The sequence below is a fragment of the Parasteatoda tepidariorum genome, chromosome 3, assembly GCF_982258835.1.
Source record: "Parasteatoda tepidariorum strain Cologne lab strain chromosome 3, Ptep-v5.0, whole genome shotgun sequence".
In the NCBI taxonomy this organism is placed as follows: domain Eukaryota; kingdom Metazoa; phylum Arthropoda; class Arachnida; order Araneae; family Theridiidae; genus Parasteatoda; species Parasteatoda tepidariorum.
Window position 1 is genome coordinate 110,311,894 of NC_141757.1, and position 22,990 is coordinate 110,334,883.

General features: G+C 28.5%; 1 protein-coding gene across 8 annotated transcripts in view; it reads left to right on the top strand.

Moving 5' to 3' along the window:
- The window catches only part of Dgk (diacyl glycerol kinase 1), a 464,938-nt gene that overhangs the window by 123,075 nt on the left and 318,873 nt on the right, over positions 1 to 22,990 (top strand). The window lies entirely within an intron of this gene.

The window sequence follows — 22,990 nt, forward strand, 5'->3', positions numbered from 1 at the left end:
GGTGGGTGGTGTTTTTATAGAGAAAAAAAATTATTTAGATGATTTTATTTGTTTTCAACAAATTCTATTAAGGTAACTTCCCAAAATATATGATATATTTTAAATTTTGACACTTTTTAAACAGAAATTTCATTATGTTTGACATATATTAAATTAATATTATTTTTGTATTTGTCACATTTTATATCATTTTACTCATACACAACTAAATGCGTTTGATCGTAATATCTGAATAAAATATTGAAGAAATCATTCAGACAAAGCTTAAGCAGGAAAATAAAAAACGCAATTATTATTTTTTTTCTTTTTTCTAATCTTTCGAAACTTTTTTTAACGTTTTGAATAGGCCTATCGACCGATTATTTTATTTGATACTTATTCTTTGTCAGTGAAAAATAACACAAAATGTTCTAATGTAAAAGCAATGATTTTTATTTTATCTTAAAACTGTTGCCGAAAAAAGTACTTCAAGAGGAAAAGGATGAAATCGTGATTTAAATAAATTTAAATACTTTTATTGAATAAAAAAACATTTCTGAATTCTTGTAAAAAGAAAGCACAGTTATTAGGGCATACTTACTTATTAAAATGTTCCAAAATGTGGAGAGAAAAGTTATACATTTTAATGTAGTAATTTTTTTTCCTCAATAAATTTTGTTCTCATAAATTTTCAGTTTATCAAATTTAGATTTCCGAAAGTTCTAATATCCTTCTTATAATCCTTCTTATTTTATTTAATCGAACAGATTAAATTCCAATATCCATCTTAAATGATAATGTTTTCATCTGATTTCCATGTTTCTATATTTCTAACAAGCATATATAATAAAGGTATAATTTCATAAATTGATTTCTTTTATAACGTTCGATTCAAAATACTGTTTAAATGTATTGTATATGTTATGTTTGTTTCAGTTTAAAATATTGCTTTTATTTTTATCGTTTTGGTTCTTAAAATCTTAAATAATAATATATTTTCCTTGTGGTTAATGAGCTATATTTTTATTCGAAAACGTGGTTATTTTTATTATTTTAAAATGTTCCACGAAATATTTCTCAAATGATTATTTTTAACAATTTACTAAGCAGTATTGATATTTTTATGGCAATGTTCTCTCATTTTTTATACTTCTTAATGGAGTATTAAAAAAAATTTATTTAAAAGAACTGCAGCATTTCTGCATTTTAACGCTTTGCTCCATTTTCAAAATTATCTTAGAAGGCGGTGGCTAAAAATAGGCTTAACTTGAAAAAATTCCATGAATAAAACTGTTCATCATTACAGCAGTTATGAAAATAGCATATTTGCAAAAAAGCGTTATTTTATTGTGATGACAGAGCATTTGAAAAAAAAAAGATTTAAATAATGCAGAGAGAATAGGATACATTTTTTTCTGCTTATGAATAAATTACAGCCATAAATGCCTGAAAATTGTTAAAACTACTTCATTGAACGTTTGAAATTTGTTTCAAGAGTAAAACAATGCTTAAATATTTTTAAAAAAATTTAAAAAATACTTTGTTGAAATTTTATTATCTGTGTATTTAAAAATAAAAATTTACCAAATTTAGAAGATATACCTTCATTTATAATTTTACTCTGTTATTTAATCCTCTATTTTCTTTGTTGTATACTTTATTTTATATTTTTATATTTTATTTCTTAAAGAAAGAAGTGAAATAGTTTATCTTCTATTTTTGCAGTTTATTTGTCTCTATTCTAGCTATTTATCTTTCAAACTTTCAGTTTTCTGTTTTATTGCTTCCATTCTATTAACCATAAAAATTTAATGTTCTATATTTTGCCGTACCATAAGATATATCTTACATGAAAAAAGCACATTTAATTTATATGGTCTCTTTATAAAAATATTTACTCGCTTTGGGAAGTAAACAATTTTGATTTTTACCCTATGTGGGAGTATATTTCTTTTTTAATGGCACCAAGATAACTCTTTACCAACAGTTTATTAACAAGTTTTTTGTTATCTTAACCCAAAAGCTTCAGTTATTCATCAAATATAAAAACGCAAGTTTGCTTCTTTTACCGTTTATGCATTTATTCTATTTTTTTAAAAATAATAATGAAATAAGTTTATAAAAAATGTAAAAATGATAATTTTCATTCATTTTCTCGAAGGGCTACTTCAGCGATAAACCCTCCATAAAAAAGTTTAAATGGAGTGTTCCCTAATGTTCCCTCTTAATATATACTTTTTAGAATCCTTATCAAGAAGGAAAAAAATATAAACAATTTGGGGGTCAAAATTAGTGTTTAAGTGAGAAAAAGCAGAGATAATTGATTTGGTTAATATAAATGACACCAAAACCAGTTTGTTGAAACTTGGAGGTGTTTATAAGAATCGACTCTCTTTTTCAACCATAAATCAAACAGGTTTTTGATGTTTATCGTTCCGACTCTCTCAGTAATGATTTTTTAAATTTTATTAGCTTTTCTTTTATCATAAGTTAAATGATAATTTGATCTCTCTAAGGTAAAAAAAAATTTTTTTACTTCACTTTTCACAAAAAATCGTAAATTCTAAAAATATATACTTAAATCAGTAATTATGGTATACTCCTCACATAACATCGAGGGGGTTTATTTAGTTCCCTTTCCATTTATTTCGATCCTAGATGTGCTTTTTATTTGAGCTTTGCATGGAACATTTAGAAAAGCCCCATTTAAATTTATGTTCGTATATGTCTCTTCAATTTTTCCTTCGGATTTTTTGAGTCGAAGCATCGATTTTTAAGATTTTTCTGCATCGAAGTAAAGCAAAGAGAGCAAGATAAAAAGCAGAACACCTGCATTAGTTTTAATTAGAGTTTGAGATATTAACTTTTAGTCTCATTAGTACGAGAAGTGCTAATTAGTTTGCGTGAGTCGTGGTGGCCCAAGGGATAGACCGCTCGCCTCCCAAAGAGGTGAAACGGGTTCGATCCCAACGATAGCTGGTCGATTCGAGTTCCGTACCAGTCTCGCACCGACCACAGTGCTGACATAAAATATCCTCAGTGGTAGACTGATCATGATAGGTTAGAATCCATTTGCCGTCCTCGAAAAAGCTAGTTTATCCTAATTGATCCAGGAGTTCCTTTATCATCTGGGTTGTGTTCAAAATTACAAGACTACAAAGTTGAACATTGATAGTCGTAAACTCAGAATTGGGTCGGCTGTACAATGACATCAAAAATTAGTAGATTTTATTTTATTTTTTAACTAACTTTTCTTCAAAATTCTTTATAAAATTTTAATTAAATTTAAATATTTAATACTTGTTATAAATAGTTAAAAATGTTAATAAATCAATAAAAAAATTAAAGACTTACTTGCAAAATTGATCGAGATAGATAGCTAAGAATGAAATTATGTAATCTTGAAATGGCTTCTTTGCACGAAATATCAGCAACTAAATAGTTCGACAGGTAATGTTCAACTTCAAATAATCCTACGCTTTAAATTATCAATAATAAACGGAAAGTCATATTTCAAGACTTTTTTTTTTTTTTAGTAGTTCCTATGGAATATTTTGCTCCATTTCACTTCTATATTAAATAATATTAGTGATACTTAAAAGCCCCGAAGTACAGAAAGGTTTGAAATATCGATTCAAAAGTGTTGCAATTCATTTCGCACTAAATAGTGCAGTATATATGCTAATTGAAATGTGTTAACGCAATAATATATCTGTCATGAATAAAGAAAGTGTTTTTCTGGGTGAATGTTTTTCTGTCTTTCTTAAAAGTTCAGAACCGTTTATGTTAGCATCCTGTAATTTAGACAATGGCTGATAGAGGCAATATTAGCACTCATTACTAAAAATCGTTTAAAAATCAAAGAAACAGCAGGCGATTCTGTTTCTTAAAATTCTTGGAAGAGGACATCTGCGATGTTTGCTTGCTTAAATCTCTCATTAATCAGAACGGGAGCTTATTGCATGTTCTTTGATATTTAATCATTTTTCTTTCGTTATAGATACACTCAAAGATCATCGTGTAAGTGCTAGCATAGGCGGACTACGTCACTAAATTAGTATTTCTAAAGTAATCTTAAACCACGTGTTTGGTTTTTTTAATTATGTTTTTAAAACGCATTTCTATGAAACAAAATAAATAATAAAATATTTTAAATATTTTAGCTTTATTAAATGTGTTGGTATATGTCTTTCAGTTTTGTTCATGATTTCGTAGTGTTGTCCAGTACTAATTTATTGAAAGTTATATTTTTTTCTCTCCATGCAGAAAACATGCATTCAGCTAGTTAATAATAAATTTTAAAACCATGAAAATCAAGAAAAACTTTATCTTTAACTTGATACTTTAAACTTTAAATTTGTATTGAAATGCCGTGTAAATTTTTAATACAATGATTTCTTTAAAAAAAATAATAAATCATATTATTTAAATCAATGATTTTTCTAAAAAAAACATCAGTTGATTGAATTCAATGATCCTGGGCGAAAAAAAAATTCAATATTTAAGACCTTATGAGACAGTAACTTACGGTCGATAACTTGGTATTTTCTGAGTTACTAAGGGAATGAGTGAGAATTAGGGCTGTACTATGATTGAGAAGGAAATTTCCCGATATAAAATAAGAATTGCCTAATTTTGAAAGCATGCTTTCAAAATAAAGGCATAGATATATTACCATGGCCAGGAAACAGCCCTGATTTTAATCCAATTGAAAATTTGTGGCGACGTTTGAAAATTCTTGTACGAAAAAAGCGTCCATCCAATAAAAGACAACTAAGTGAAGCTATAATTGATTCTTGGCACCATGTGATTACGAAAGATGAACTCCAAACACTCGTTCACTCGATGAAAAGACGCTTCTTAAAAAATAAGGGTTATCCTACTAAGTATTGATTGTGTAAGTATCACTTAACAAAAAGGAAAATCTAAGATAGATCTTACTATTAGTTGCATAACTTTTTTTGTAATACAGATATTGTAATACTGTATTTATTATTAAATTCTACATTAAATTACTTTCAATTTGATATATAAACGTTTGTTTTTAAGTGAAAATTAATATATTCTACAAGCACACAAAGTTGAAAAACATGAAACTTTCAAAAAGTGTCCACACTTTTGGCCCCCACTGTATATATATATATATATATCTTTAACTTAATGCTTTAAACTTTAAATTTGTATTGAAATGCCGTGTAAATTTTTAATACAATGATTTCTTCAAAAAAAAAATAATAAATCATATTATTTAAATCAATGATTTTTCTAAAAAAAACATCAGTTGATTGAATTCAATGATCCTGGGCGAAAAAAAAAATTCATTATTTAAGACCTTATGAGACAGTAACTTACGGTCGATAACTTGGCATTTTCTGAGTTACTAAGGGAATGAGTGAGAATTAGGGTTGTACTATGATTGAGAAGGAAATTTCCCGATATAAAATAAGAATTGCCTAATTTCACGTTGATTTCAACATGCATTTTATAAAAAAAAAAATAGGCTTTAACAAGTATGCCTATATAATCTTATTAATTTTCGTCTTCGGATTTATAGGTTTAAAATCGAAAAAGGAAATGGTACATATACGAGTTTTGATGCCTTTCCTTTATTCAACAACTTTCATTACTTTTCTTCTAAATTAAGCGTTCTTCGACAACTATTTTTAATTATTTCATATAAAGATGATCAAATTCCTTTCATAATTTGACAATTCATGTCTTGTCGAATTCGACAATAGGGTCTACTCCAGCAAAAGATGTACGGTGATAAAATGTTGATGTACAGCGTGCAACATTTTAAACGGATGACCTTACCATTAAGCCACCATTGCAAGTCATTTCACTTAAAAATATTTATTTTTAGAAAACTCAATATGAAAGGATCGTAACTAGAAAAACCCTAACAGGTGTAGAATCTCTCATGAGTAAAAAAAAAACAGAAGATATTACAAACAAGATCAGTTTCTAAATCCATTACTTTACGAACATCGAATCTATTTTGTTTCTACCATTTATGAGAGTTTTTTAAAACCAATTATTTGAAGTCTTTCAAAGCGGTTTTCATTTTTATGAACGTATTCTACTTCAATATTAAGTTGGATAATTCTTCAAAAGTGAAGTTTAACAAGGAATAAATGAAGCTCATTAGAATATAAATTAATTTTTCTTATAACAGAATATCTTGTAAGGATCGTATGGCAGCATCGTTTGTGATTTTTTTTCCTTTCATTTTCTCATTAATTCTGCTTTTGCGGAAAAAAGCTTTAAAAAAAACTCATTCATTATCCACTTACTGGAAATCATACATTGTATTCTAGAAGGCAACTTGTATGAGTAGGTCAGATGCAAAACCTGTTAACTGTATTTTTATTTATTTATTTATTTTTTAAAATTTGTAATTAAATACTTACACCATTGTAACGGTATTTTGATTAGCTTCAAATTGATTTTTCTCAATTTCCTGTAACTTATTGCTTTAATTTTATTAAAGAAAATAAAAATCTGGTTGGTAAACTTCGTAATGTTCGTCCTCCAATCAATTTTCTTTATTTTCGTGGTTTCGCCAATGAAACAGCTGATATTTCGTCTTTTCATCACATATCGTTATTTCATCAATTTCGAACCCTTTTTTCTCTCTAATGCATTAAATGGTTTTTCAAATATGCTTCGTAAGTCTAATTTAACTGTTCGCAAATATAAAGCCTGGTAAAATGATACAGCATAGACTGTATTATTTGATGTTTTTTTTTTTTTTTATTAGCCGGGCCCTGTTTTTTATTTATTTATTTTGAATTGTTTTTCATTTATTTATTAATTTTTTTAAGCAGAAAGCAAAATGGCAGTCGCTGCTAAAAAAGTTAAAGGAAAGGTAAAGGAAAATATGTAAAAAAAAAAATGAAAACAATTAATTTACATGCACCCAAATTACCGAAGAGTACCTTCCGATACTTTTTACTTTTTTTGCCAACCGGGCACAAGCAAATAAAGTTATTTTCTCATTCATTTATTTTTTAGTTTTATTTTCCTTTATTTTGTTTTAATATTATAACAATAATTGAAAATAATATTAAATTTTTTTTTCAAAACAATAATAGAAAACAATATTTTAGTTTTTACTTTACAATAATTGAAAACAATGCTTTAAATATCTTAACAATAATTGAAAACGATGTTTTATTATTTTTATTAACAATAATTGAAAACGATGTGCAGTTTCTTATTCGAGTGAAAATATCTAAACTTTTCTGAACAATACGTTCTTATTAACACTCAGAGAACTAAGTTGTAATTTTAAGGATGAAAACGCACAAAAATAAAAATAAAATTTAAAACTATGAATAGATCGGATATGTTTGAAGAAGATCTATCCGAATTTGCTGAAAAAAGGGATTTTAATTTGGACAGATTGAGCAGCGTAATAATTAGTAATATTCAATTAGCATATTTCTTTAATTTTCTCTACACGGAGAAAAGCAATTCTGGTAAAATTACCGTACTGTATGGTATTAATATTTCTGAAGGAAAAAAAAACGGTAAAAATATATTTGAGAGTGCCCCTTGGCGAAATTGGCGACTTATGTTCGGCGCCATTCCTGTTTGCCCGGAACACCGTGGTAACAGGAAGGGCTGCCAAAATATAATGATATTTCAATAAAACATTGGAAAATTTCAACAAAACATCGGCCAAAACTTTATAAAATTGCAATGAACCCGATATGAGCAAAATTAATAAACCCAATAAAATGCATTTTGAATCGAAACAAAAATTAGTGGAGTAAGCACAGAAAGAAAAGGAAAAAAAAAAACAACTCACTTCTTCGTTAAGCTTGAATGTCATCAGATTTAGGAGCACCGAATTCTCAAATAGCAGTTAGATACTGTCTAAATTTATCATGAATATTATCTGCGTTACCTCCATCACCGGCTCACTCAAATTCGGCGAAATACGAATCGAAAATGGCGTCTGTGGCACTGATGAAATTTTTTTTCTAAAGTCCCTTTTTATGACTGCCCACATACCTTCGATCTTATTGAACAGAAGCAAAAGTAACCTTACCAGCCGGTATCCAACGTAGAATTGCCGGACCTCTGAAATTACATATACCGTTGAACATTTAAAAATAAAGCTATAATCTAAACCAATCAGAATCACGCATGGATTTCAACATCGCCCAGCTTGGTGATCAACCGCGATCACAACTTGGCGAGAATCAAGGGGCACCCTCAATTTTAATCTATCCAAAAAAAAAAAAAAAAAACAACCGTAACAGGGGTTAATAAGACAAAAATATGCGATATTTAAACCATTCATTTAATAATTTTTCCGATCATATGGTCATGGTTCACTGGAAATTCAGGCTTTCAAAATTGTAATTCTTATAACCCCACATTTAATTAAAAAAATACAAATTTGAAAAGTAATTTGAACCGAAAAAATGGTTTTTATATCATGCATTAAGGTTTCTTAATAAAATCAGCAAATTTAACCAGTTTTACCAAATTTTATCATGAATTATAAAACCATGTTTTATTGTTAATTTTACTAAAATCATTACCCAAGTTCTTCCGCTTTTATCAAGGTATTTGGAGCCAAAAGCACGGTAAATTTTACCATATTTTGGTAGTTTTAATCATACTTTTTTCTCAGCGCACAGTATTTCGCGCAGTTGGCTAATTGGTGTAAAAAAAATCTATATTTCATACAAAAATAGATAATTTCCTCACGTTTTAACGCCTAAGATATCTTCGGCGAAAATTTATTCTTAAATGATTGAATCTTAAACTTGAGACTGAAATAATAATGTACGGTAATTTGAAGACCGAAACATGTCGCAGAGAATCTAATTTAACTTCCTCCAAAATCCCTCGTGTTCTATTACTTAAGAAAAATCGTTTTCATTATTCATCAGCAGACTTGACGTTACGGTTCTGGTTTCTTCCCAAGACTTATATATTTACATTTTGAAGGACGACCCTCAACTAAATCGTCTGATTTTCGGTAAACTGTTTTACGTCTAAGATTTATGGCGAGAAAAGATGGCTATTTTGTCTATAAGAAGAGGTGCTTCTTCTAAATATTTATGTCCAAAATAATGTGTAAGATATTCATTGGAATCACTAACTCATAATTTTTATCACTTTTTCCTTTCGAAATAATATTTATCAAGCACGAAAAAGCACTTTAACATTCAATGTTTGAATCTACAATAAAAGTTTCTTTCATTTTTTATGTCTATTTGCTTTGATTATTCACGATCACGAACTTTTCAAGCTGTGTTCTACTGACGTTAAGTGTAGAGAAACAAAAGTTTTACTCATACTTTGAATGTACGAAAATGTATAAGTTTTGTAATATTATGGCTTTTAATTCTTAATTAAGCTTTTCTATAAACGTCAGATTTTAAAAGAATCGTTTTATGAATTAAAATATAATAAATATTATTTTTTTTTAAAAATGTAACTTGTTTTTCAATTGCTTAACAATTTTGGGTACAAAATTATCTTATAGCCTGCAAGTTGATCAAAAGGTCAAACGAGAATCTTCTTCTCTTTCAAAAAAAAAATTTTTGTTCAAAGGTGGTTTGATATGAATTCAAATGAAAAGACTGATCGGCTTATTTTCTGTAAGTACCAATTCATTATTTATCGCTCTATCTATTTTTAGTTTTTCATAATTCAATAGTATAATATATTTTCTTTTGTTTAACTTTAACACCGTTTACAGTGAAAGCTTAACAAAAAAGAATCAGAATTAAGTTACTAAATCGAGGGAAGGACGACTTATGCAACAAATGTGGGAAAATTAGCGACCTGATTTTTTTTATGCATTAAACTGTAGCCAAAACAGAGATGGAGAAGAAATAATCTATTGTGGGATACTATCACGACTGTTGTCGGAAACTCTGAAACGGGAGGCTTTACTTTTCATTACTTTCCGATGTTTCTTCAAACGTTTTAACTTTTAACGTTTCATCTCTGAACTTCAAACGTTTAACTTTTCATTATATTTTATTTTTTTCAAACATCTATTTTTAAATTCTGACCTCCTGGATGAATAAGGAGAAATTTGCTACGTGGAGGACTTTTCGATAGAACTAACCCGCATTTGCCTTACATGGAGAGGAAACCCACGAAAATCTCCCATAGCTAGACTAAATGCTGTCACTGAGGATATTTCATGTCTAGTATAGGGTTCAAAAACTGAAAATGTCTCTTCCAATAGCGCAGAGTAGTCTAAGCAGAATTTAAATAAAATAATATACCGACCTACCCTACCGACCAAGCTATCCCGGCCTCTTATAAAAAGTATTAAACAGTATATAAAAAAATAATATAATTCATTCTCTTAATATTTATTCTAAATATTATACTCATTTTAAAAACTCATTCAGCAATAAATTACAACCGCAAAAACTATATATTTATATATATATATATATATATAGTTTTTAAAAAGATTTAAATTAAATATTATTAAACACTATATAAATAAATCTAGTCGCAATATTATATTGATATATCGAAAGGAACCGAACTAAAAATAATCAATTTTGTTTTGAACGCATTTTCGCTGAACCCACCTACATTAATCTTTGAATACCCTCCGCTGGGAAACAATATAGAATGAAAAAGGGGATGCGTTGTCAAGGAAACGGATAAATATTAACACAATGATTTCTGAAGTGTTTTTAGAAGCATTTTTTTCCCCTTCATTCGATATTTTTTTTTTCCATTAGGTCTTTAGTTTTCTTAGAGCTTTAGAAAATGAAACAACGTGTGAAAGTTCTTATTTTGAATTTTAATCTATTTATGTAAAGAAAATCTAATTATTCTCCTCGTTTTTTCTGTTTTGCATTTGTTCGTGTGTGTTGTTTGTGTTTTTATACTTGAAATAAATTATTTAATATAGTTTTAAATTCAGAGTTTGTGAGAAGAATGTGTTTGCAGTTATGGAGAAAGATTTAATGGAAGTTAAAAATAAATGAATAAAAAATGTCAAAATAGATAAATAAGCAATTTATTTTTCATATTTATTTAGGTAATAACATAATATTTATTTTCAAATGTGTTTCAAGTGTATCTTGAAACTGTAAATATATTAAGTAACAATGTATAGCTTGAGATTGTAAGTGGGTGGTCAAAAATTTTACATTTTGTATAAACTACGTAGATTAAAATAAATTTTTTATTGGAAAGTCGTTTATTAGGGTTCCAAGAATAGTTATTTTTCCGATATTGGCTCCATATGGTATTGTCCTATTCATCCGATATTTTATCAGATTCTCCTTATATTTTATATTCCTTATATAGGCCATTCTAGGACCAATATTTTATTTTATAACCGTCGTTGTACAGCCGACCCAATTTAGGGTTTACGGCTATTAACTTACGGTTCAACTCCGTAGCCTTGACATTTTGAACCCAATCCAGAAGACCAGAGAACTCTTGGATGAAGTATAGGGAGAAATTTGCCTTCAGGAGGACTTTTTTGATGCAACTATCCCGCATTTGCGTTACACGGAGAGGAAAACCACGAATTCCTTCTACGGTTAGCCTGACGGCAAGGGGGCTCTAAATCATGATGCTTCTATCACTGAGGATATTTTACGTCCGCACTGTGTGAGTCCGATGCGGAATTCATATAGATCAACCATCGCTGGGTTTCGAACCCGGTTCACCTCATTGGATGGCGAGAGCTCTATCTCCTGAACCACCACGGCTCCCTAGGGAAAAAAATCTAGACTTTCCGATATTGGTTCCTCTGTCCATGTGTTCTTTTAGAATTTGTATTGAGTCATTTTTGAGTCCAATTGAGGCCAAGGTAAAATTGTTGCTAAGAATGTTAACCCATCCAAGAACCTTGGTTATCGAAACTCAAATATTACACCTAATCTTAATTATTTATCCCTTAATGTTATTATTAAGTAATGATGCAATAAATATTATTTTTGAACCCTTATAGTTTCTTTAAATAGGGAATACATTAAAATAAAATGATATTTGAGAACTCCTCTGAGAAAAGAAAGTATTATCAAAACTACCAGATTATGGTAAAATTTACCGTGTATCTAGATCTATGGAAACACCAAAAAACTTATCAATCTTTTGGAAACGTGGAAAAAATATTTATACCGCAATATATGGTAATTACTTTTCTGGTTTAAAATAAACATAATCCTGGTATTAAAAACTGAAATATACGTTATTTAGACTACTCATTTGGTAATTTTTCAGTTCATATGGTAACGTTTTACCGAAATGCTGGTTTTCAAGAGTAAGCTTCATATTAACACACATTTAGCAAAAAATACGAAACTGAAAATTTAATTTAACCGACTAAATGATTTTTGTACCATTTTCTAAGTTATCATGACAAAATTACCAAATGTTAACACATTTATCAAATTTTATCACACATAGTAAAACCATATGTCATTGTTAATTTTACCAAAATCGTTACCAAAGCGGTTCAGTAAATATTACCGATTCAGTAAATATTACCGATACTGTTTCCATAGAGCCAGAAACACGATTACCTTTACTACATTCTGGTAGTTTTGACCAAACTTTCTTCATTACAACAAATGAAATCATTTTAAAATGAATAAACCATTATATTATTTATAGTTTTCAAGTTGATTAAAAATAGTTATATAGTTGCTTTCACATTTCAATTGCACAAGAGAGTTACATTTAATCTATACATAAGAATAGAAATAATACGCAATTCGTTTCTTGTTATCTCTCCTCAAAAAATATTTCTCAGAAATTTTCTCGGGCGCAGAAGTTGAATATTTGAACATAAACCTTACTCCCAAGTTAGAAAATAATCATCGTAAAATTCTAGCTCGAATTACCACTTGCCAATATTTTTTTTCCTGAAATGCACTCATATTTTGAGTTTGAAATTCAAAACTCGAAGGCCGTTAGGAAAAAATAAATTTATTTTTTCGCAACTCGAAGTTTTATATTCTACATAAGTAACAGGAATGTAGCTGAAAATATAAATTTTGAAAGTTGATGCAGTCGTAAAAATTTGCACGCTTGATTTTCTTATTTATTAAATTATGAAAATATTTTTCCATTTCAAAAAGCTACGTTGCATTTTAATCTTATAAATATGAAAATATGTTAGACATGTTGATAGAAATGTTGGGATTATTTAGGTTTTTTCATTTAGCAATAATGCTAAAACTGACCTTTTCTGATGTAACTTTTCTAGGAAATTACGCATGATATCGCTTTTAAAAATTTTGACGAAATATAGCGATTTTATCAGTTGTGTGCCTTGATAATGTTTTTGAGTCAACAGGAATACTTTTTGAGTTATAAAAGATTTTTAATAAAACTTTTTAAAAGATTAAAAGTTCTCAGCTCATGTTTTTGTTAAAAAAAATTTCTGCCAAAGATATGTATTAAGATTTATCACAGAATAAACATGTATGTGTAAATATGCTGTCAAAAAAATTGAAGCAATATCTTGTTCAGATGCTGTGAAAAGTGCTGTGATAATGTTTTTGAGTCAACAGGAATACTTTTTGAGTTATGAAAGATTTTTAATAAAACTTTTTAAAAGATTAAAAGTTCTCAGCTCATGTTTTTGTTAAAAAAAATTTCTGCCAAAGATATGTATTAAGATTTATCACAGAATAAACATGTATGTGTAAATATGCTGTCAAAAAAATTGAAGCAATATCATGTTCAGATGCTGTGAAAAGTTACATCGAAAAAAGGTAAGTTTTAGCATTATTGGTATATGCCCTACCGACTGCCCTTAAGCCTAATATAAATGAACCTCACTATTAATCACAATTCTAAAAAGTATGACCCATTGAAATTGTCTAACGCTTTCATTAGATATACCTGAACAATATTTTTTTCAAAAAAAAACAAAACAATATGATCTTTCTGTGGTTGCAAGTTTAGTAGTGTTGAATGTATACCAAATTTATGTAAAACATTTTATTCTGTTTTGACGCGTCCATTCCCTTGAATTCTCTGTTAGAGAAAATTTCCATAATACAATGGCGAAAAACAAAACTCATTCCATCTGAAAAGGATTATTTTGCAAATTTCAAATTTAAAACTAAGCTGATGAATGAGTTGCATCCTCAACATTCCCTCTTACGCTCTGGAAAAAATTCCGAAACAAATTATGGTATAAAGTACTGGCACTTTCCATGCATCATCCGTAAACTCCATTTTACTGTAGAATCCACTTTTACTATAAAATATTATACCACCATTTTTACAATCAAAGTTATTTAATTAGAGTGATTCAGTGAATGTAATGATTTTATTTACTATAAAATTTACGGTTTATCAGATTTTATTTTTGTGTTGTTTGCAAAAAGTACCAGCACCCTGAGTGCCTGTACTTTTTACCGTAATCTAATTCAGAATTTTTTACAATGTGGCATTTATCTCTTTTGGATACGTTAGTTTTCTATGGCTCTGATGTACTTTAATAATCCGTTTCTCCCCTTCCTTGTTTCCCCCCCTCCCCTCATTTCTCTTTTATTTTCATTATATATCAGACGTAGCTTCCAGTTTCATTTCGATATTTAGTGTATAGTACGTCTAATGTAAAAAAAAAAAAATCGATCTTGAAGTCAGCACTGTTTTGACTCATGCGGCTTTTATGTTACTAAATTTACATTCGATTCAATCCGATCCCTTGTTGTGATAAAAAAAAAAATGTTCGAACGGACGCAGTCATTTTACAAAACACCGATCCATTTTGATGCCAGCCAGTTTACCGTTATATCGTTAATGGGCTGTTGTTCAGTGTTATATTTTGTGTCAATTTTGTTTGGGCAAAAAAATATAATTTTGCAATTTTTCACTCTTGTACTAATTTTTATTGTTACCTTTAATTAATATTTCAAAATAAATTGAATATTTCAAACAGAATTCAAGGCTTAGTTTTTATCCGTATTATTACGAGGAAAAACCTAACTATAGTCGTTTAATCGCTATAAATAATCCTTGATATTGCGAATGAATAAAGAAAGAAACCGGCTGTTCAGTGAATCAGTGTGTTACCTATTCAGTCTATTTGCGTATAAATAAACGAATGACAAAGCGAATCACTTACTGGTAGCATAAGTAGTAAATAGGAAAACCGAAGAATATAATTTAATGAATAGTCAAAGCAGTATGTATGCTAATCAATGAATAAGCGTACTATTGAATAGATGAATCGTTCATAAAAATAGTTAATATCAATTGGGGAAATATTTTTTCTCTACTGCATGTGATTTTTTTAATAGATCTTAAATACTTTCGTGTCACTGATTTCAAATCTGCAATCGGTTTCTCTTTTAAAGATATAGTTTATGTTTAAAATGACATTTTTAGTCTATAGTTTGTCGAAATGTATAAATTTAAAAGAGTTATATGTAATCGGGGGTCACGTAAATGTTGCGACAAACTTGTAGGGAACTTAGGGCACCACATCACCTGGAAAGGGTGTCATACGCCACTAGAGGGGATTCCCTAATAAGAACCGTTTCTTCGTGTGCTTTTGAACAGGTTATAATTTGGAAGTGCTCCTATCTGCGTTCGGTGATATTTCCGGGAATGGATTATAATGCAATTTTAATCCTGATGATATGCACAAACTCTTTTAGAAGTTTGTCACAACATTTATGCCGTCCATGTTACATAGCATAAATGTTGTGAAATGAAATAAAATATATAACGCTTTATAACTTATGCATTTAGACAAATAATATACTAAAAATGTCATTCTTGAAAAATATCTGTAGCTTTAGGATCAAAGTTAATTTCAGATTTGAAATCTCCATACTCGAATTAGGCGAAATCAAGTTTTTGTACAAATGCAACAAAATTTTTTCCCAGGTTAATCTGTATTTTATTTTGGTATAACAGTCAATGACGTTATTTTTCTTTAATTTTCCTTACACAAAACCCATATAAGAAAACGTTTTTCTAATTAAGCAACAAGTTGTAGACACATTAGAAAAGTTCTGAATAATATCAATTGCACTATGTTGATTCAACAGGCTAATTTCGGAAGAAGTTTGAGAACAAAATCAAGTTTTTGTATAAATGCAACAAAAAATTGTTCCTCTGGTTAATCTATAATTTATTTTGATATAACAGTCAACGACGTTATTTTTCATTAATTTTCCTTACACAAAACCCATATAAGAAAACGTTTTTCTAATTAAGCAACAAGTTGTAGATACATTAGAAAAGTTCTGAATAATATCAATTGCACTATGTTGATTCAACAGGCTAATTTCGGAAGAAGTTTGAGAACAAAATCAAGTTTTTGTATAAATGCAACAAAAAATTGTTCCTCTGGTTAATCTATAATTTATTTTGATATAACAGTCAACGACGTTATTTTTCATTAATTTTCCTTACACAAAACCCATATAAGAAAACGTTTTTCTAATTAAGCAACAAGTTGTAGACACATTAGAAAAGTTCTGAATAATATCAATTGCACTATGTTGATTCAACAGGCTAATTTCGGAAGAAGTTTGAGAACAAAATCAAGTTTTTGTATAAATGCAACAAAAAATTGTTCCTCTGGTTAATCTATAATTTATTTTGATATAACAGTCAACGACGTTATTTTTCATTAATTTTCCTTACACAAAACCCATATAAGAAAACGTTTTTCTAATTAAGCAACAAGTTGTAGACACATTAGAAAAGTTCTGAATAATATCAATTGCACTATGTTGATTCAACAGGCTAATTTCGGAAGAAGTTTGAGAACAAAATCAAGTTTTTGTATAAATGCAACAAAAAATTGTTCCTCTGGTTAATCTATAATTTATTTTGATATAACAGTCAACGACGTTATTTTTCATTAATTTTCCTTACACAAAACCCATATAAGAAAACGTTTTTCTAATTAAGCAACAAGTTGTAGACACATTAGAAAAGTTCTGAATAATATCAATTGCACTATGTTGATTCAACAGGCTAATTTCGGAAGAAGTTTGAGAACAAAATCAAGTTTTTGTATAAATGCAACAAAAAATTGTTCCTCTGGTTAATCTATAATTTATTTTGATATAACAGTCAACGACGTTATTTTTCATTAATTTTCCTTACACAAAACCCATATAAGAAAACGTTTTTCTAATTAAGCAACAAGTTGTAGACACATTAGAAAAGTTCTGAATAATATCAATTGCACTATGTTGATTCAACAGGCTAATTTCGGAAGAAGCTTGAGAACTAAAAGCTATAAAGCAGCGGAGGAATGGTAGCAAAAAATTTCTATTATCATTATTTTTTTTAAAGAAAACAAAACTGAACACAAGTTATAACACTATTTGTGGTCTCAACACTGACACCAGCGTAATAAAATGATGAAAACCATCTTCCCTAGCTTGCGTTATCAGGAAGATTAATTTACGAGAATCTGGCCGTTGGATATTTATTAGCCAGGCTGGCTTGTCTCCGAAAACTTAGGATACACCAGACCTCGTGGCCTTTAATAAAAGGAAAGAAGGGCACAAAAAGTAGAGATTGGTTTATTGAGTTAGTTCAGAAAAGGACGTAAATTGGCGAAAAGATAGTGGCGAACGGGGATATACGTTCGCCACAGAAAAAAAAATCAAAAAATTACCGAAGACATAAAAGGTCGTCATGAAGTCCATCCATCATGAGTTTCAGTAGATCATGACAAAAATTGTTCAAAAAAATCATACAATAATAATGAAAAAAAATGGAATATTTTTACTAGTCCTCAACCTAATGCTATAAGGGGATATTTATTGCCGTTTAGCAATAATTCCAAAAAGAAACACTGTTTCATTTTTGTAAATATGTTCAGTTTTGAAGATGAGGAGTTTAAAATGTTGACTCTTTATTAGAAAAAAAAAACATGCTGTTAATTTTTTTCCACCGTGAAGCTACTTTATTTTACCTAATTCTTATTTTTAACCAATGGATTATTTAGAGTACAAATGTTTTCCCCTAATCAGCAGCTTTTAAATTATAATAATTTCTGAAACGTTGAAAAACGTTCTAATTTGCAAAACGTTGTTCGTGAGACAGAAGGAGATGGACATCGATTTAAGCAAAAGACGAACTCAATAAAATATTTATTTTATTATTCCTTAGCACAAAAATTCCTAACGACTTGGATATATATATTCGAAAATAATTACCCATACAAAACGCAACGTAGTACACTGTAAAAAAATTCCGAATCAAATTAAGGTATAAAGTAAGAGCACGTTAGGTGCATCATCCGTAAAGTCCATTTTTACAGTAAATATTATACCGTAATTTTTCCCATATTTAAATTACAGTGATTCAGTAATTTTTCGCCGTAAAATTACGTTGTATCAAACCTGTTGCTCCTTAACGTATTTCGGTAAAAATGGACTTTACGGTGAATAGTACCTGTACCCAGAGTGCCGGTACTTTTCATTGCAATTTGATCTGGAATTTTTTTAGCCTATATGGATTTTGTTTTGTGACATCCTTAATTTAGCAAGATATTTTTAGAATAATTGTCAAATATGAGGTCAACACTCTCTGCAACACGGCGTTCTGTCTTTTATCCTGCCCATATACATTGATTAAAACATTTTAACGAGATTTAAAAATGCATAAACTGTTTTTAGTGCATCATATTTTGTTCATAAACAAAGAAAGACAATTGAAACTTTGTAAATGAATGTTAAAATTAAAAAATTTCAGAATCCATGCCATAAAAATCTTGTTCTATTTCACACTATGGGCGATTCCACGAAAAGTGGTCCTGAGTGACTAAATTTTCAAAATTATCGTAAAATCAAAAATGACACAATTTCGGAATCTAGAAGATGTACATTTTTTAATAGTTAAGATAGTTTTTTGAATTACAAAAAATATTTATGTGAATTCAAACAAAAGGTGGAACACTATGAATTTTAACAGGAGTTCTCTTCTTTGTTATGTTATATTCCAATGGAGTTCTTAAAATATTAAGGAACAATAAAATAGTTTTTAGTAATAAATATAACTATTTTACTCTTTTATCATTGTTTAATGTATTTTTTTAATTTGGCCTAAATTTTTTTGCTTGTTTGAAGGTCGATTAATCAAGATAGTCTAATTTCCCAGTAACACACGTAACATAATTTTGCATTTTTTTCTGTAAAAACTTTAGTAAAAAAGAAAATTTAAAAATTTTTTGTTTTATAAATTAAGAAGGCAAGATATGCTAGGGAAAAAATTCTCGAATTAAAACTGCCAATAGTTAAAATTTTATAATTAATTTTATTCAAGGTAACACACGTAACGAAAAGTTATGCGCGTTACTGTTATGTGTGTTAGAGGTACTTATACACTTTAATTATTTATTTATTTTCAATAAAAGATTTAAATCATGTTCGGACATTTTTTATAACCGCCACGCAACTTCAATGCCACAAATACGGAATTGTAAGATTGTGGTTTTTTGTAAAATCAGGTCGGTATAAGCATTAATAAAAAAACAGCATAATAAGACGATAATTTTGAAACTTTTGGAAATTGTTTTCCCAAACTTCTATTTGTTATACGTTTATGTTTAAGTAGAATATTTCGACTGCATTTGCTAGATTATTATAAAATGGATAAGCTTAAAATAGTGTCCTTATCTGGATTTAAAAGAATAAGAAGATGAAGAAAAAAAGAAAAGAGCATAAGATTCTGCACTTCAAAGGAAAGAAAATAAGGAAATAATGAAAGTTAGACTTGAACTTTCAAAACAGATTGATAATGATGTAAAAGGTTCACCACTAAGTATTTCAGATGAACTTAATTATTAATAAATGGATTTTCTTCAAAAGTTAGATTGTTTATACTATGCTTGTATTGAAACAAGAGCTGGTTCTCTGGATTATTACGGGGAAAAACGGGCAATAAAATGAAAGAACTATCTAACAATGTTTCTAAGAGAGGCTTATACTGATTTTTGTCAGTTGCATCCTAAACATTGTTTAATTTCCCATATTTAGTGCTTTATGACTAAAAAATTTATTGCTACTGTAAAACTTAGAATCAAAGTAAATATCATGAAATTTTTATTCTTTAATTGGAAGGCTAAAATTAAGTTTATGACAATACATGGTGATGGTAGAAGTATTTATGTATATAAAGTAAAAGAAATTTTGGATCTATTTGCTGGAAGGGGGCTTCTGGTACTTACAAAAATTTCTCATTGCTTGTTATAGGTTTCTAACCATCATTTATTGTAGTTTGGTAACGATGAGAAAAAGATGACAATAGCTCAAAATAAAAAATATATAATGGCAAATGTGCAAGAAGAATGTTTTGAAATAACTCTTGAAAATTGGACTAACTTTCAATAATACGTAAGAGTTAAAAGAATCCGAGGTGATACTCTCCAAACAAATATATCTAGCATTAAAACCAGGGAAATTCAAGTTGACTTTGCAGAGACATATTCTTTTGAATATCAAAACGAATTTCAATCAGCATTATGCTATCCAGCCACAGTTCCGTTATTCACAGCAGCTGTTGTCTTAGACGATACTCTCCTAAAGAGTTTAAAATAGAGTCCTTTACAATATTTTCCTAAGGCAAAGACAAAGGTGAAACAATGTCTACACTTTTATTTTAAGACTGTTTAAAAGCGATTCTACTTCAGAAGATGAGCTAACAGAAACCTTCTATAGTAATAAGTCAAGTTAAGAATTCAAAAATAAATATATGGTTGAATTATTTCATATTTTGTCAATCAAAATATAAAAAAAGAAATTAATTTGGAAATATTTTACGATATCACATGCAGAAGTTCCTTCTATGGGATAGATGTGTAGTACAAAATCTTGAAAGCGAAGCAAAAAGCAAAGTTATTTATATCATTGTGTTGTTATACAAAAAAATTTATTTGCTATCCAGTGTTGTTTGCAAAGCTAACCAATCAACTCATGCCTAATACAACAGTATTATATATTAGCCAAAAGGAAATAAAGATATTAATCGAAAAGATCAATACATGGCAACGGTAATACAAAGTATAAAATCTATGCATGAGTATCGTTAGATACTTGAATAAGATGCATAGATGCACATTGTGGCACACAAATAGTCAGTAAGTCAATTTCTGTTCCCTCCTGATCAGAAGTGCGCCTATAACTGAAATTAAAACGACATATGCTCTATCTCGGGAACATTATTGACGCAAATGCACATGCTTGTAAACTTAAAATGCAATATTTGCATAAAATAATTGGAAAATATGCATATTTTTGTTTCCAAACAGAAATGATTTTGAAGGAAAAGATGTGCCTAGGATTTGCTATGTTTTACTCTCTAAACCAGTATAAAGAAGGGCTACAACCATCTTTCCAGATCATTAACTATTTTATTTGCTAAAATAAATGGTTTTTCTTCCGCTAAATTAAAATAAATAAATGTTTTAGTGCAACATTTATGACTTCTCAGTTGAAATATTCACAGAGGGTAACACACGTAACGTTCAGTTAACACACGTAACGTTCAGTTAACACACGTAACGCACCAATTTCACCAAAATAAAGATGTTTTTACTGTTGCAAGAAACTTTTAAAAATCACTAAACACAGCTTCGATATTGTATCTCTCTATAAAGGAAAATATCTTAATTTTTTGCCTTTATACTTCACAGAATTAAATGAATATATTCGAAGTTTCAAATATCTAGCATTATAAAGGGTAACACACGTAACAAAATTTCAGAAATTTTTTTTTTCAACATCAAATTAATTTGCGCCCTCAATCTTCGTTTTGTAAACTTACAACACATATAGATTTAACAACAAATTAAGAAAAACATAAAAAATATCTAACAAGTTTATTATAATAAGTGTTAAAGTTGAAATATGTCGTGTAAAAGTAACACACGTAACGAAAGAATCGCCCCTATATTTTTTTTGTTGAAATTACAATTTTTTCAGGTTATAAGAGAACAAGTTTAAATTATATTTATAAACACGTTGCTAAAAACTAAATTCATGAACATGATGCTACGAAGTTCTTATCGAAATTTTCAGTCTACAGAACATTAAATTAAAATTGTAGATTCGCAAAACTATTCAAAATTTATTAACTATAAAATTGTTTTGTCTCTTATAGTTATTAGCGTGTTCCTCAAAGCAGTATAAATCCACTTTCAAGTCCTTCTTTTTATTAAAGAAAAAAATGGAAAATATAGGTTAGTAAAACTATAGTATGTTATAAATATCGTGTATTTTTATAGCTTATTATAATAAGATGCAAGGTAACAAAATTTTCCTCATTAGAGGGGGGAAAATTTATATCAATTTCCCGAATATATGTTTTTAAACGAAATGTTATCATAACCACATATAAAGTTTAACTTATAAACGGAAAAAATGAAACTGTTGACGACTTGTAAAACTATCGTATGCTGCATAAAATAGAGTTCAGAAGGATATATTCTCAATTTTATAAATGTGAAGAAACACATATAAAGTCTATTTTATAAGCAGAAAAAAATGAAACTCTACACTTGTAAAATAATCGTAAGCTGTATAAAATAGTGTTGTTTTTTCCAAATAAAATTAAAAAGAAACTAAAATGAAAAAAACATAGATTAGTAAAACTTTTGCATGGTTTAGAAATTCTATTTTCGGTTTAAAAAAAAACAGCAAAAAAAATTCCCACGTTAGAGGAAAATAAAATTTTAGTAATTTCATAAACATATGATATGAATACATTTAATGTTTATTTTATAAATTAAAAAAAAATGAAATTATATAGCGTATAAAATTTTCCGTATAAAATATAGTTCCTTTTCCCAAAGTGTCGTACGTTCTATAAAAGAAAAGTAAAGGTGAGAAAAACTATAGTTTGTTATAGAAATCATATTCTTTTAGTAATTTTTTTCGCGTAAAACACACAATAACTATATTTTCAACCTAAGAAGAAAATTATTTTTTATTAATTTTATTAGCATATTAAATGATATCAATATAAACGGCTTTCAAAATATTCATTTTATTAACAAAAAAATTAAACA